Raw genomic sequence first — 14,866 nt, 5'->3', positions numbered from 1 at the left:
CGTTGGAGGACACATCTGAGGCCAGAGTGTGCGTTGGAGGACACGTCTGAAGCCAGAGTGCGCGTTGGAGGACACGTCTGAAGCCAAAGTGTGCGTTTGAGGACACGTCTGAAGCCAGGGTGTGTACTGGAGGTCACAGCTGAGGCCAGAGTGTGTACTGGAGGTCACAGCTGAGGCCAGGGTGTGCACTAGAGGTCACAACTGAGGCCAGGGTGCGTACTGGAAATCACAGCTGAGGCCAGGGTGTGTACTGGAGGTCACAGCTGAGGCAAGAGTGTATTGGAGGTCACAGCTGAGGCCGGAGAGTGTACTTGAGGTCACAGCTGAGGCCAGAGAGTGTACTGGAGGTCACAGCTGAGGCCAGAGAGTGTACTGGAGGTCACAGCTGAGGCCGGGTAATAAAGCTCACCTCCTGAGGAACACTTCCCTGCTGCCATCCTTGTTCGCTTCACTATTTTTTAATAATAAAAAAACATGCTCTAAACCCTTATGGGTCACACAGCAGCTCGCCTATAATGATGAATTAAGTAAATTTTTTTTAATATTTGTCTAAGGGTTGACGGTTATTGATAGAGGCTGGACTCGACTGTGTTAAGCCAGCAGGAGGAGCCATCACGGAGCCAGCTGTCAGACACTGTTTCTTCAGCTCTTTAAAGACTGTCTGCTGCAGGAGGGACTTATTAAGGCTGCAGGTCACCTGTATACCTCTCAAAGATACTACAATACTTTGTACAGCAGTTAAAATTATACATACCAAGACATACACTCCAGCAGGTGTACACGTACCGTTACTTTTAGCGTACACACGTCAGGAGTGGTACACTCATCACAGTGTATACATGTCAGGAGTGGTACACTCATCACAGTGTATACACGTCAGGAGTGGTACACTCATCACAGTGTATACAGAATGAGTTGCTACTTCCTAATATTTCATATTAAGTCCCTTGAGCTGCTGTTATGTGACCCAACCGGGTAAATTATTACATATACCAAATTTAAGCTCTATCTAAAAAGAATAAATTGTTCCTTAAACTACACATTATATATATATATATATATATATATATATATATATATATATATATATATATATATATATATATATATATATATATATATATATTTATATATATATATATATATATATATATATATACATATATATATATATATATATATATATATATATATATATATATTTATATATATATATATATATATATATATATATATATATATATATAATATATATATATATATATATATATATATATATATATATATATATATATATATATATATATATATATATATATATATATACATGAGGAAGGCAGGTTGGTGGGGCAGCAGGGAGGTACACACCACAGTTGTGATAGTGCTGTCAGCCTCCAGTCGTCCAGTTAGAATTAGACTGACTGGGAAAGAGCGTCCAGTCGTCCTCTCTAGTATTGACTGGGGGACTGACAGGTACATATTTGAGGAAGCCAACACATTCTTATTTGGAGTGGGAATGGCTGTCTCAGATCTGGGTTGCCACCAGTCATTACACCAGTCAGCACTAGAGTGTCAACGTCAGCATGATGTATGTGGTCAGCTTCCGGTTGCAAAGTTACACAGAATGGTGTTGTGGCCAGTCTACAGTCATACAGCCACAGCTATGCATCAAACTGCAATTTCGAGAAGGGTGAGAGGAAGCAAAGAGTTCCGACCAAACCATCATGGTCTTCACTAGACTCTGTCTGTGATGACAGTCTGTGAGGACAGTCTGTCTGTGATGCCAGACAGTCTGTTTACTAAGCGAGGGTCATTAAGACTGCATGTAACCTCTTCACCACCAGTTCTCCTTTACTCCCGAAATAAAATGTACACTGATACACACCTCTCAGTGTATATACACCCCTATCAGTGTATATACACACCTCTCAGTGAATACACACACCTATCAGTGTATACACACATCTATCAATGTATACACACCACTATCAGTGTATATACACACTTCTCAGTGTATACTCCCTTGTGCTTGCTTATCTGCTGTAAGTACAGTACACAGCCAGCGTATTATAACTCAGCCTCACAACGAGGACACTAGTACACACATTACACTGCATGGGCTGTTTCTTAAAAAAATTACTATTCCAGGCAAAATAAACTTATTACTATATAATTAATGAAATATATATGTATATACATATATTATAGTGGACCTCCCTCGCTTAACCACCTGGAGAGGGACTGCTGGAACGATTCGTTAAGTGAAGAATACACAAATAACCCGCACATAAAAGAGAGAAGCTTACGACGACGTTCCGGTCCGACTTGGACCATTGACAAAGTCACACTAACAGAGGTGGAGCAAGACGGCTATATATAGGCAGGAAGAGGTGGTAGTAGTAGTAGTAGTAGTAGTAGTAGTAGTAGTAGTAGTACAAGAATTGTATATAATACCGACAGGATGAAATTAAGTAGTAGTAGTACAATTCTTGTACTACTACTACTACTACTACTACTACCACCTCTTCCTGCCTATATATAGCCGTCTTGCTCCACCTCTGTTAGTGTGACTTTGTCAATGGTCCAAGTCGGACCGAAACGTCGTCGTAAGCTTCTCTCTTTTATGTGCGGGTTATTTGTGTATTGTTCCAGTCACGGTATTGTGCCTTTTTGTTATTTATAAGTGAAGAATGCGTTAAATGACGCATTTTGTGACTTAAGCTGCGTCGACGATAACGATAATAATATTCATCTTTCTAATTAATACTGATTCTTCATCGATGAAATCTACGTAATATGTAATCATGAGAAATATAAGATAGTGTTATTTTGTAATTATATGTAGGTTTTTGACTGCTACGAGGCTGTTGCCTTTTATTAATTCCACACCTGCTGTGGCCAGTAATCTAATTTATTACCTTTGCACCTTTGTTATAGTCATTACGAATACTTTTACGTCATGATTACTTTACGAAATATACATAGGATGCTTTCTTAATGTAGTTTAAAGCCTATCTACTACACGAGGCTGCAGGTAACCTTTTGTTCTCACCACAAGAAGATTATTTCAATGCCTAAGTTCGGGATTGAGGTAAACTGACATGATATGCACACTGAGAGAAATATACCGCTCAGTGTACACTGTATCCTGTCCTCTTCATGTTGCTGTTCTTGTATTGTTCGTCGGGACACAGGACAAGTGTTTCCTGACGCGGGTCTTAGTTATCTCAAACTATATATCTCATAGAAATAAATTATTCCTATTTTTATAAATCCACTGCAATATTTCAACCCAGGAATAGTTGAAGGTCTAGAGGCTGTGATAGTCCTTCAACCCAGGAATAGTTGAAGGTCTAGAGGCTGTGATAGTCCTTCAACCCAGGAATAGTTGAAGGTCTAGAGGCTGTGATAGTCCTTCAACCCAGGAATAGTTGAAGGTCTAGAGGCTGTGATAGTCCTTCAACCCAGGAATAGTTGAAGGTCTAGAGGCTGTGATAGTCCTTCAACCCAGGAATAGTTGAAGGCCAGAGGCTGTGATAGTCCTTCAGCCCTACTAACCTAAAATGCAACAGGACATTTTTCACGATAATTTCACAACTGTTCATACTTTTTATTTACGTGTGTCTTAACGGACTCATGGAACGTGAGTACAAGAGCGCCTTGTCTCCCTCGAGTCCTAGATACTGGACTCATCTCTGAAGTCAAGGGAACGAAGACTGGTGGGGAGGTACATCTTAAGTCTTGACATCCGTCTCTCGTCTCTCACAGACAAAGTCAGAATCTCCCTGTTTTTATAACTGGAAAAGGAGCCCGGGTAGATTTTGTTTTTCATAAGCATTTCTGGTGGTGACTGGAACTCACACATTGTGTACTTTCTGCAGAAAGACGCAGTGTGTGGTTCTACACTTAGTGACTTCAAGGGTAACCTTTCCATGAGGTCTCCATGTGGCCCTCACGAGGTCCGATGAGATAATGAAGTCTCAATGAGGTCCCCATGAGGTCCTCATTAAGAGTTCATGGGGACCTCATAAGTTCTCATAAGTTGTCCGTGTGGCCATCATGAAGTCCCCTCCCTACTGACTGACCTCCCAACATCACTGACTCTCTGGACTCCTGGATGTAGCCGCTATCCCTTCATACTTATATACAAATAATCTACTTTACACAGCAGTAGAGAAGAAGCTGTATCTAATAAAGCCAGGAAACGACTCTTTCTTGCTAGCCAGGATGCTAGAGCAAAACAAAATACACATTCTGACATAAACATTGAAGAGAGTTGTTACTGAGTTGTATCCTAGCATTGGACGCTAGACCGAGAAAAAAATAAATTGTGGTTTAAGCATTGAATTTTATCCTAGCAATGGATGCTATAGCAAAACAAATTATACAGTGAATTAAACAATGAAGCGAGTTAATATTTAACTTCACAAGCCTAGTACTGGTTGCTAGTCTCACTACCTGACCTCAAAAAAGAGTACGTTTTAGAGCAATTTTTAAAAAAAATATATATATTTATATTACTAATTTATTTATCTTAGTTATTCTAAATACATATTGCAATAAAATACAGCCTATTTATACTTTATATGTATATAATAATTAATTACTATAAAAAGCATTAAAACATTTAGGAGACATACGAAAAATATATATATATATATATATGTATATTAATAGAAGAATCAAAGAATCATTCAATAACTGAGACGGTGAATCACAGGGAAGAAACACAACTGATGTGAGCTGCAAGTTGCAACTCACATACAGGAATTTTTAGTGAAGGGGATTGCAGAGTTTGTGTGTAGGGGCCCTTAGTTGGTGTGCAGGTGGGTCACAGTGCATGACAAGGTCACCAGCACTAGTCTGGTGGGTCACAGTACATGACAAGGTCACCAACGCTAGTCTGTTGGGTCACAGTACATGACAAGGTCACCAACACTAGTCTGGTGAGTCACAGTGCATGACAAGGTCACCAGCACTAGTCTGGTGGGTTACAGTGCATGACAAGGTCACCAGCACTAGTCTGATAGGTTACAGTACATGACAAGGTCACCACCACTAGTCTGGTGGGTCACAGTACATGACAAGGTCACCAACACTAGTCTGGTGAGTCACAGTGCATGACAAGGTCACCAGCACTAGTCTGGTGGGTTACAGTGCATGACAAGGTCACCAGCACTAGTCTGATAGGTTACAGTACATGACAAGGTCACCACCACTAGTCTGGTGGGTCACAGTGCATGACAAGGTCACCACCACTAGTCTGGTGGGTCACAGTGCATGACAAGGTCACCACCACTAGTCTGGTGGGTCACAGTGCATGACAAGGTCACCACCACTAGTCTGATGGGTCACAGTACATGACAAGGTCACCAGCACTAGTCTGGTGGGTCACGGTACATGACAAGGTCACCAGCACTAGTCTGGTGGATCACAGTACATGATAAGGTCACCACCACTATTCTGGTGGATCACAGTACATGAAAAGGTCACCACCACTAGTCTGGTGGATCACAGTACATGACAAGGTCACCAGCACTAATCTGGTGGGTCACAGTACATGACAAGGACACCAGCACTAGTCTGGTGGGTCACAGTGCATGACAAGGTCACCACTACTAGTCTGAAGGGTCACAGTACATGACAAGGTCACCATCACTAGTCTGATGGGTCACAGTGCATGACAAGGTCACCACCACTAGTCTGATGGGTCACAGTACATGACAAGGTCACCAGCACTAATCTGATGGGTCACAGTGCATGACAAGGTCACCCTCACTAGTCTGGTGGGTCACAGTGCATGGCAAAATCACCACCACTAGTCTGAGAGGTCACAGTACATGACAAGGTCACCAGCACTAATCTGATGGGTCACAGTGCATGACAAGGTCACCCTCACTAGTCTGGTGGGTCACAGTGCATGACAAGGTCACCCTCACTAGTCTGGTGGGTCACAGTGCATGACAAGGTCACCACCACTAGTCTGGTGGGTCACAGTGCATGACAAGGTCACCACCACCTGCTGTTTGGATGGCAGTCGACCTAAGAAACAGGAAACACGGCGGAGTTTATATTATTTACTGTATAAAGCTGTCACGACCAACCTTTGCATAACATCACAGTTAATAATGTAACATAACCAAGCAAGATACAATTTCGTGTTTATAATATTAAACCATATTTACTAATAATTTCAAACACCGTAATGGTATTTTTATTAGCAATTGGCCCGATTTTTATTTCCGGTATTCGAGCGTCTAAACCAATTAGACCAACACGGACCTTAAAAGAATTAACGAGTTGGACATATGTGCAACATTTGGGTGTCATTATTGTTGCACTTGTGTCTTTATTCAACAATTCGTCTTTATTTTATACTATTTTCAACACCAAAACAATGGAAATAATGTTAATTATTTCCCTTCGTAGTGGAGGTGGATAAGTCAGGCTTAGTCTCCTCCATCAACACAACGTTAGTTTACAAACGTACTCCAGTATTTTCTAAGTTTTTTTACACATAGTAAAAGAGAAAAGCTTCCTGCACATTCACTTGGCTTGTGTTAGTTGTAACAACATCTACTATTCTCTCCACACATCAGTTCTACTAAGTGTTTTCGCTACTGTCGGTTCGGTGAGGCCAGAGTTGCCTGAATGTGTACAAGGAATCTCAGAGGTGGAATAATTGGGTACACATCAGCGAGCGTACAAGAGCAACATTTAAATGAGGATGATGTGCCTCCTGGTACAGAAAATCGGTGAGAACACATGCGATCAACAACATGATTGATCAGAGCTGATGTTGCATGAAGGACTAACCATTCAGTTGATATCTTTATATATATGGAATGAGAATATGCATGCCACAACGAAACACATGTCTGTCACTTCTCCAGCTTCCCGGTGGTGGGTGGTATACGCAGAATGTTGAAGGTATTTCCTCTCTGAATCGCAACACTGGGTCTCTGGAAAAGGTAGCTGGTTGCTCTCGGTTCCTTGGTTTCCTTAATCAATTTGTCACCTAACTTTTTCAGAAACTTAAGTTCACACTCGCCTTAAGCTCCAAGGGTCTCTGCTCCTACTGGGACGAAGATATAAAATGTTGCCAGGTGCCTGTCTCCCCTGAAGTCTGCCACCACCTTCACCTTCTAAGTATTATAGGTAAGACTTGGTTTCTACTATGGTTTCTGTGATTATTTTCCTGACAGGTATATCTTGTGTGGACTTTTAAAGGAACAGTGACTATTGAGGTCTTATAACTAACTATATAACAATTTGACTTCAGCTCCAGTACCCTGGATCATTTGAACACCAAAGATATTGTCTCTCAGGCGACATGACCTCCCCTCTGTCTGAAGGTCTCGCGAAGTGACCTGGCTTCGCTGTCAACGCCTCGAGACTGCTATCGCAGACCTGACAGAATAACATTGGCCAGTGATTCGTTGAATGAATCTCAGTGTGGAAATACGAGGCTCTGCTTAGTGTTCTGACGAAGTAAGGTAACTCTTGCATATTTACAAGTAAAGACAAACGTTATCTCTCAGTCCACAACAGGATTCAGTGATCAGTGATCAGAGTTCATCGGTATGAGTCTAACGTGACTTACATTCGTGTCCAGACACTATGATCGCTTCTGCTCATAAACGAATCACGAGTACAAGGAGAGAGAGTTGTCGTAACCTAAGATGATATACTGACTCAACTATCAGTCCAGCATAACACACCACTAAGAATCCACATTCACCGTAACACACCACTAAGAGTCCACACCCACCGTAACACACCATTAAGAGTCCACATCCACCGTAACACACCATTAAGAGTCCACACCTACCGTAACACACCACTAAGAGTCCACACCCACCGTAACACACCACTAAGAGTCCACATCCACCGTAACACACCATTAAGAGTCCACACCTACCGTAACACACCACTAAGAGTCCACACCCACCGTAACACACCACTAAGAGTCCACATCCACCGTAGCACACCACTAAGAGTCCACACCCACCGTAACACACCATTAAGAGTCCACATCCACCGTAACACACCATTAAGAGTCCACACCTACCGTAATCCACCACTAAGAGTCCACATCCACCGTAACACACCACTAAGAGTCCACATCCACCGTAACACACCATTAAGAGTCCATACCTACCGTAACACACCACTAAGAGTCCACACCCACCGTAACACACCACTAAGAGTCCACATCCACCGTAACACACCATTAAGAGTTCACACCTACCGTAACACACCACTAAGAGTCCACACCCACCGTAACACACCACTAAGAATCCACACCCACCGTAACACACCACTAAGAGTCCACACCCACCGTAACACACCACTAAGAGTCCACATCCACCGTAACACACCATTAAGAGTCCACATCCACCGTAACACACTATTAAGAGTCCACACTTACCGTAACACACCACTAAGAGTCCACACCCACCGTAACACACCACTAAGAGTCCACATCCACCGTAACACACCATTAAGAGTTCACACCTACCGTAACACACCACTAAGAGTCCACACCCACCGTAACACACCACTAAGAATCCACACCCACCGTAACACACCACTAAGAGTCCACACCCACCGTAACACACCACTAAGAGTCCACATCCACCGTAACACACCATTAAGAGTTCACATCTACCGTAACACACCACTAAGAGTCCACACCCACCGTAACACACCACTAAGAGTCCACACCCACCGTAACACACCATTAAGAGTCCACACCTACCGTAACACACCACTAAGAGTCCACACCCACCGTAACACACCACTAGGAGTCCACACCCACCGTAACACACCATTAAGAGTCCACATCCACCGTAACACACCATTAAGAGTCCACACCTACCGTAACACACCACTAAGAGTCCACACCCACCGTAACACACCACTAAGAGTCCACACCCACCGTAACACACCACTAAGAGTCCACACCCACCGTAACACACCATTAAGAGTCCACACCTACCGTAACACACCACTAAGAGTCCACACCCACCGTAACACACCACTAGGAGTCCACACCCACCGTAACACACCATTAAGAGTCCACATCCACCGTAACACACCATTAAGAGTCCACACCTACCGTAACACACCACTAAGAGTCCACACCCACCGTAACACACCACTAAGAGTCCACACCCACCGTAACACACCATTAAGAGTTCACATCCACCGTAACACACCATTAAGAGTCCACACCTACCGTAACACACCACTAAGAGTCCACATCCACCGTAACACACCATTAAGAGTCCACATCCACCGTAACACACCATTAAGAGTCACACCTACCGTACCACACCACTAAGAGTCCACATCCACCGTAACACACCACTAAGAGTCCACACCCACCGTAACACACCATTAAGAGTCCACACCCACCGTAACACACCATTAAGAGTCCACACCTACGGTAACACACCACTAAGAGTCCACACCCATCGTAACACAACACTAAGAGTTCACACCCACCGTAACACACCACTAAGAGTCCACACCCACTGTAACACACCACTAAGAGTCCACACCCATCGTAACACACCACTAAGAGTCCACACCCACCTTAACACACCACTAGGAGTCCACACCCACCGTAACACACCACTAAGAGTCCACACCCACCGTAACACACCACTAAGAGTCCACACACCGTAACACACCACTAAGAGTCCACACCTACAATAACACACCACTAAGAGTGTACCAAGCCACCATAACACACCACTAAGAGTGTACCAAGCCACCATAACACACCACTAAGAGTGTACCAATCCACCATAACACACCACTAAGAATGTACCAAGCCACCATAACACACCACTAAGAATGTACCAAGCCACCATAACACACCACTAAGAGTGTACCAATCCACCATAACACACCACTAAGAATGTACCAAGCCACCATAACACACCACTAAGAATGTACCAAGCCACCATAACACACCACTTCATTGTACCATCACTTCATTGTACCACTGGTGTACCATCTTGTTCCAGCACTCAGAGAATCACTAGTGACAGGCCCTGCAACACTGTTATTCCGTCAAGTCTTCCTTGACAACTTACACACTGTCTTGGAGAACATATTAGTGATAAATCCTGGTGTAAGATCGCCCGGAACTTACTGCCTTTCCCATTCTCCTTTATCTTACTGTTCCATGCTTCTTATACTGTTCCATTCTTCTCTTCGTGGGGTCGTCATTCCATTTCCTGCCATTCTGCTCTCTACTATAACCTCTCTCTTATCTCCATACATCTCTCTTTTGTCCTCCAGGTCCCTCTATAATTCCACCTCTCTGTCTGTCTGTCTGTCTGTCTGTCTGTCTGTCTGTCTGTCTGTCTGTCTGTCTGTCTGTCTGTCTGTCTGTCTGTCTGTCTGTCTGTCTCTCTCTCTCTCTCTCTCTCTCTCTCTCTCTCTCTCTCTCACTCAGACTAGGTCTTGGAGAAGCTGTCTACTTGATCATACATTTAATGGAGCAATGCGCTCAGCCTCAAAGGGAACGCTTACCTCACAGCTCCGTGCTAGCTGCTGCACAAGCCTTTGATCTGCTGCTTCTGCTGTTGTTGTTGTTGCTACTGTTTCTGTGTTGCTGTTGCTACTGTTGCTGCTGTTGTTTTCACTCCATTTTTTCGTTGACTTTATGGAACACCACCGTTACTGTTGTTGTTCTCTAGTACGCCTGCTCTCTCTCTCCCTCTCTTTATTGCTCTCTCTCTCTCTCTCTCTCTCTCTCTCTCTCTCTCTCTCTCTCTCTCTCTCTCTCTCTCTCTCTCTCTCTCTCTCTCTCTCTCTCTCTCTCTCTCTCTCTCTCTCTCTCTCTCTCTCTCTCTCTCTCTCTGTCTCACTCTCTCCCTCTCACAGTACACACGTCTTCATTGTCCTCCCGTTTATTTACACAAGAGTCTTCGTTTAGGATATTCTTCACGGTGATTACTTTTGTTCTCCTGTCTTCCATTCTGACTTAGTCGTCATTATCACAAACTTCTTTTCTACGGCTGTTATTATTATTTTTAACGATTTTCTCTCCGTTCCCTCCCCCCCTTTCCCTCACTGACTTCATTGGAGGTACTCTACTGAGACTTGGGTCCACTGGAGGTATTCTACTGAATCTTGGTTTCACTGGAGGTATTCTACTGAATCTTGGTTTCACTGGAGGTATTCTACTGAATCTTGGTTTCACTGGAGGTACTCATTCTAAAGCTTGGTTTCACTGGAGGTACTCACTCTAAGCTTGGTTTCACTGGAGGTACTCCTTCTAAAGCTTGGTTTCACTGGAGGTACTCCTTCTAATGCTTGGTTTCACTAGAGGCACTCCTTCTAAAGCTTGATTTCAATGGAGGTACTCCTTCTAAAGCTTGGTTTCACTGGAGGTACTCCTTCTAAAGCTTGGTTTCACTAGAGGCACTCCTTCTAAAGCTTGATTTCAATGGAGGTACTCCTTCTAAAGCTTGGTTTCACTAGAGGCACTCCTTCTAAAGCTTGATTTCAATGGAGGTACTCCTTCTAAAGCTTGGTTTCACTGGAGGTACTCCTTCTAAAGCTTGGTTTCACTGGAGGTACTCCTTCTAAAGCTTGGTTTCACTGGAGGTACTCCTTCTAAAGCTTGGTTTCACTAGAGGCACTCCTTCTAAAGCTTGATTTCAATGGAGGTACTCCTTCTAAAGCTTGGTTTCACTAGAGGCACTCCTTCTAAAGCTTGATTTCAATGGAGGTACTCCTTCTAAAGCTTGGTTTCACTGGAGGTACTCCTTCTAAAGCTTGGTTTCACTGGAGGTACTCCTTCTAAAGCTTGGTTTCACTGGAGGTACTCCTTCTAAAGCTTGGTTTCACTAGAGGCACTCCTTCTAAAGCTTGATTTCAATGGAGGTACTCCTTCTAAAGCTTGGTTTCACTAGAGGCACTCCTTCTAAAGCTTGATTTCAATGGAGGTACTCCTTCTAAAGCTTGGTTTCACTGGAGGTACTCCTTCTAAAGCTTGGTTTCACTAGAGGCACTCCTTCTAAAGCTTGATTTCAGTGGAGGTACTCATTCTAAAGCTTGGTTTCACTGCAGGTGCTCTACATAGAGTCAGCGGTTCTCAACACTCTCCAGATGAACACACTTCAGTGTTTCGACACACTCTATGCCCACAAACAACACACCGTCTCCACGCACTCTAACAAACACACTTCACTGTCCTCCACCACAATTTACGCACACAAACACAGTGAAGTGTTTCCACAGTGGTCTCATACACACACACAAACAAACATGCTTCAGTGTTCCACCACATAGTACACAGTCACTTTTGTTTACAGTGACCTGTGATAGCAGTAACGGCAATGTAAGTTTGTTTAGGCACAGGTACACATGAGTACAATTATCACGGTGTAACTATCCTAGGGTAACCCTTCCAAAAAAGGTCAGCTAAAGTAACTTAGTTCCACTGGGGTCCTTGTAATGTCTTATTACTTGAAACTTAAACGTTTAAAAGAGCTTTGGAAGTTGGTGGAGCGGATCGTGTGGGCTAGTAACGATGTATTCAGCGCCTTCCTTGACTCTTTCCTCTTTAATTCATATAGGAATATGTCAGAACAGGTGGCACAGAGCTGGCTGGCCTCTCTCAGCCATAGCTAAATTGACATGCATCGCTAGAGAGTTTAAAAAAGGCTGTTGTTTTAAACCACAGAAATATTGAAAAAAAGACATCCATACATTAAAATGCTATAATTTTTTTAGGCAACAGCATATTGTCTTGTGGTTGCAGATAAAATTGTGGGGATATGCAATGGGTGTTTTTATTGATAATAAGAAAGAGATAAGTAGCTCTTTTGTTTTGGAAGACTTGTGAGAAATAAATGGTTCTTGTTGTGCACTCTGAGGGTAGGTTTTGATTTATGAGGGAAGTTACAAGTGGTGGTTTTATAACACTGAGACGAACACTGCTGGTTGAGTCATGCTGTCACGATGACTCGTGGTGGTGTCGATTTGTTGGTGTAGCGACAAGGGGCCAGAACTTGAGCCATGATAGACAGACATAACCACCCAGCACGGCAGATGACACAACAGCTGACAACAACAACAACAACAACAGTTTCTATGTGACACCTTAAGTCACTCATTCTCTTATATTTTTTTTTTTAGACACGACGATCAGTCGACACAGAACAGGACAAACGACGACACCTTTCATTTTGCTGATGATACCACAGGATCAGTTGGCGTGGTCAGAAAAGCGAGTACGACAGCAGCAAGCAAGCAAGCAAGCAAGCAAACAAGAGCCTTTTTAGATAACAGACATGCACGACACTCTGGGTAGCAGGTGACCCTCCGTCAGTACTGGGTGTCGTCGTAAACACGACAGGGAAAGAAGGCACAAGGTACGCCGGTACTGTCGCTACTACCAGGTACACCACACTTGAACAATTCTGTTAATATCTGTAAATTAAGCTATGTAATGATATCGCCTGGTTGGCGACTCGTAGAGAGAGAGAGAGAGAGAGAGAGAGAGAGAGAGAGAGACAGAGACAGAGAGAGAGAGACGACAGAAACATGACGTGGGACGACCATAGGCAGGGCGACGTTGACGACGTTTAGAAGGGAGTATAAAAGACGAGTTAAGGGACGACGGGAAAGAAAAATAAGCGAAGTGTGTGTAGATGACCAGGTTGACTTACGTGAGGTAAAGAGTTGAATGGACGAGCGCCAAGCATGGTTGACGTGTGTACAACTTGGTTCTTCTGAAATGATAAATTAGACCACCAATATTTTCAACGTCAGGAGCATCAGTCATCATCATCATCATCATTGCCACGATTATCACCATCATCTTCATCATCACACTCATGTCTCAGATTCTGAAATAGGACTCAGCAGTTCTCTCATTCCGGGTCGGAGTTTGGAGATTATAATGTGTGTGTGTGTGTGTGTGTGTGTGTGTGTGTGTGTGCGTGTGTGTGTGTGTGTGTGTGTGTGTGTGTGTGTGCAAGGGTTATGTTCAAGCTCAGGGGCCGGCGACCTATTAAATTTAGACTGACAGACATGTCTAATTTGTCAAACCATACCATAGGCGGGGATAGAATCCGCGATCAGAGTCATTTCCAGTCATGTCATTACGATTTCGTGAGTCATGTCAACCTTGTTCAATAATGTTATGTCACATACTTCCACATGTCTTCCTCAGTCTGTAATCCCTTCTGCAAGTGCGACTGTGTCTACCAGGTCTGTGTCCCGGAGTATTTCGTATGTCGTATTTCGTACTTATTTCCATGCCGCTCGTTGTTTACGCCTCTTTTTACAGGTCATGTCTTGTTAGTTTGACCAGGAAGTATGACAGTGTTACTTGTTAGTTACATCACGCTATATTTGGTTGGATGAGGGTTCTGCACTGGCCCTGCGTACTCGAGGTCTAGTTGAACAAATGTGGTAAAATGAAAGTTGATGGAGTCCACGTTTAGGTTCATATACATGTATGTAATACTTACTAATTTTCATTTACTGGGGGGATTGAACTCTAGCAGCCACTGGCTTAGCATATACTACATGTTCTCGTGGTCTTAATCCAGTTTCCACGAACACTTTTTTCATCTGTTGCCTCATAATACTGAGCATGTTGACGAGCATAATTATACTGGGGTATATTTCCCCAGTACATGTATGTATATATATATATATATATATATATATATATATATATATATATATATATATATATATATATATATATATATATATATATATATATATATATATATATATATATATATATATATATATATATATATATATATATATATATATATATATATATCCCTTGGTGTATAGATCCTGGCAGCATCATGGGATC

At 42.9% G+C, this 14,866-nt stretch overlaps 1 protein-coding gene across 2 annotated transcripts in view; it reads right to left on the bottom strand.

Moving 5' to 3' along the window:
* mAChR-A (muscarinic Acetylcholine Receptor, A-type) overlaps positions 1 to 14,866 on the bottom strand; it is a 346,594-nt gene that overhangs the window by 17,303 nt on the left and 314,425 nt on the right. The window lies entirely within an intron of this gene.

The sequence above is a fragment of the Cherax quadricarinatus genome, chromosome 37 (assembly GCF_038502225.1).
Source record: "Cherax quadricarinatus isolate ZL_2023a chromosome 37, ASM3850222v1, whole genome shotgun sequence".
NCBI lineage: Eukaryota > Metazoa > Arthropoda > Malacostraca > Decapoda > Parastacidae > Cherax > Cherax quadricarinatus.
The sequence above is the reverse complement of the archived record's forward strand: the minus strand, read 5'-3'. Positions and strand labels throughout refer to the sequence as shown.